Source organism: Hoplias malabaricus, chromosome 10 (genome assembly GCF_029633855.1).
Source record: "Hoplias malabaricus isolate fHopMal1 chromosome 10, fHopMal1.hap1, whole genome shotgun sequence".
Taxonomy (NCBI): Eukaryota; Metazoa; Chordata; class Actinopteri; order Characiformes; family Erythrinidae; genus Hoplias; species Hoplias malabaricus.
The window spans coordinates 14,331,367-14,334,839 of NC_089809.1; positions in this window are offsets into that span (position 1 = coordinate 14,331,367).

Genomic DNA, 3,473 nt, shown 5'->3' on the forward strand with positions numbered 1-3,473 from the left:
GTCGTGTTGTTTATCTCCTGTTTTCTAGTCGGTCATGTTTGTTTCATAGTTTTGTCTTTCTGTGTTTTTCCTGTCCCCAGTTTAATATCCTCGTCTTGTTGTTTTCTTTATAGCTTGTCTTTGTTTTGTTAGATCTTTTGTTATAATAAAATCATCGTGTTTTAGCAAGTGCGTCCGCTTCCGTCAGTCCGACCCGTGATCCGTGACAGGGAACATGAACATGTTAGTTGGATATCTGTGTGGGAAAAAAAATATTGTATTATATGTAAATATTTTGGTGTACCTGATAAAATTATATGTATTGGTTTTCTAAGTAAAAGTAATAACAGATTAAAATACTTCAGAAAAAGTACCGTTCATCTGATGATTTTCACATATTTGGAAAAGCAAAGACTTTTTGGAAAAGTCTTTCCAGCCCAGCACTTCTTTTGATAATTGGTTAACATTCGCATTGTTAGCAAGGTGGCTTGCATGTAATTGCAACCCAGACCTGCTGAAATAAATGTCAAAAACATTACAGTTAATAATGTAATTTACTTTGAATTTTTTATACAGAATGGGTTAACTATTATCCTCCTCTGCTCCTTCACTTTTCTTTTTAATTCTTTTTTTTAAATACTTTACCAGAATGAGTGAAACTAAAGTTTTATTAAGATTAAATATTACTTACCTCTAAATTTACGAGCCTCCTCCGCTGTTTTAGTAATGACTGCTTCCACAAACCGTTGAAAAATCATCCACTGAAACTTATTTTGGCACCGTATTCAAACTCCGTTATCTGAAGGGGAGGGGCTCTCTCTCTCTCAAACACACACATTCTCTCTATCTTTCTCTCTCAGATACACATCTCTCTCACTCTCACTCTCTCTTTTAACTGATTTAAAACGCATTCCGGACGTCCACTGACATTATTAATTTGTCCCAAAATAACACACATTTTGGACGTCCACTGAGGTTAACTGGTCCCGAATTAACTGACTTGTTTAAAACGCATTTCAGACGTCCACTGATGTTATCAATTGGTCCCAGAATAAGTGACTTGTTTTCAATGCATTTTGGACGTCCAATGATTGGTCCCGAAATAACTGACTTGTTTTCAACGCATTTCAGACATCCATTAACGTTATCAATTGATCCCAAAATAACAGACTTGTTTTCAACGCATTTCAGATGTCCATTGACGTTATCAATTGGTCCCGAAATAACTCACTTGTTTTCAATGCATTTCGAACGTCCATTGACGTTATCAATTGGTCCCGAAATGACAAACTTGTTTTGAATGCATTTCAGGCATCCATTGACGTTATCAATTGGTCCCGAAATAACTGACTCGTTTTCAATGCATTTCGGACGTCCATTGATGTTATCCATTTGTCCCGAAATGACAGACTTGTTTTCAACGCATTTCAGACGTCCATTGATGTTGTCAATTGGTCCTGAAATAACTGACTTGTTTTCAATTAATTTTGGACGTCCACTGACGTTTAAAATATGTCCTTGACGGACCGACTACTTTTAGACCTTTTTTGAACGTCCAGGTTGTTTACTGGGTGCCGGGCTGAGTTTAGCTAAATTCACTTGATTTTGTGCTCAAAGATATAAGGCTCAGCACAGCCTCACAGAGCAGCCCCTCTCCATGGTAATACCGTATACCGAGATAATATTTTGAGACATTAAGGTATGAAATATGTGGATACCCCGCATCTCTAATTTCACCAGTAGGTTTGGAACTGTGTTGTTAATATCTCACTGCCCAGAACAATGATGGCAACATAAGCAGTATCCTCATATCTGGCAGCCTGGACAACAAGGACCTTCAGGATGTGCAGTGTAGTTAAAGAAAGCTCTTAAGTGTAGTCACCTACATATAGAATATAGATAGAGATTATGTATGTTATTTTCATTTCAATATATTTTCTTATAAATCTTTTTTTAATGGAAAACTCTAAAATGTTTAAGTATGCAAATTCATTAACTACAGAACTTCAAATGTGGCAAGATTATCAGGTTAGATTATTTAGTTTTTTTTCTCAAAATGAACTAGTTCAACATTCATTTCATACTAAGGACAATGAATTAGGTCATGTTCATAGTTAATTTTGAAAATTTTAACTAACTTCACAGCTCCACATGCATTTGTTTTAATTTCTCTCAATACATTTTTTTTTTAGTATAACCTCCTTCAACCCATTAATCACCAGCCCAAAATCACTTCTACTCCCAAACTGAACAAATTATTGTATGTGGAATTGTATTAAAACATTGCATCAAAAACCAGCACTGAGATTAAGAATGTATTTTAACCTATTTATTACTTTGTCTTTTTAATGTGTTTAAGCAATTTTTTGTTTTCTTATTTTATTTCTTATACTGAGGGAAGCGGTTCTGTGTGGCCATGAACAGACTAAGATGCACCTAGATAACCAAAATCAATACCCACAGAAATGTTCACATCTTGTAAAATACACCATTGAAGCACATAATTACATTGAAATTTAAATACACATGTAAGAGCGACTGTCATATAATTTAAATGTTTTTTTTATGTCAGGAAAAAAAGGAGCTAGTGTCGTAGGAAACAATTTTATTACTTTGTGTTTGTGGACAAATATCCTTAAATGATGATTAGTTAAAATTAAGCATTTATAATTACATACTCAATGTGTGAAATCTTGTACCTTATATGCATTTATATGAATGACTAACCAGCATTAACTTTATGTAGCATTTACACATGTAGTTAAACATTTTTGATCCTGCACGACTAATTATATGGCATGATAACACACGTGATATTTACACATTCTTAATTCTTAAACGTCTAACCTTGAACAGATGTGCACTCTAGGCTTTTAGCACACTGACATTAATCACAGTGTTGGCTCAGGAGGGCTGAAGTGTAGGGGCATGTTGATGACCTTGAAAGTGCATTTCTAACTCCCTAAATTGTGGTCACACGGGAGATGAGTCTTGGGAAAGAAAGGTCCATTGTCAGCCTGGCCATAATGAATGTCTTCGGGGTCACGGAATGCACTTGAAACTTGCACGTGAAGAGCTGAGTACTAACACGTGAAATTATGCATATTAATATACACTAATCAGCCAGAAACGCCTCACCAGCAGGGTATACGTCATATGGGGTATAACTGTCAGAGTCAGATCTTGGAGAGGTCAGAGCTTTACTTGGAAAGGGTATTAGACTGTTTTTCATGTATTGTTCTCCTGGATCCAGTATTGTTAAATAAATACTTTGATTTGCTTTGAACTTCACTCGACTGGTGTCTGCGACTCTTCCAGAACGAACACGTCTCCCCGAAGAGGGAGGGTGTATTTTGGACCTTTTTGATATTTTCTAAATTTTAATTACTCTGAGAACGGTCCAAAAAAACATTTTTATCTTCACTAGCTAAAGTTACAGGTTAGTCTAGCTAAAGTTTGTCATTTGAAAACGCAATTCAGTATTATGTATGTAA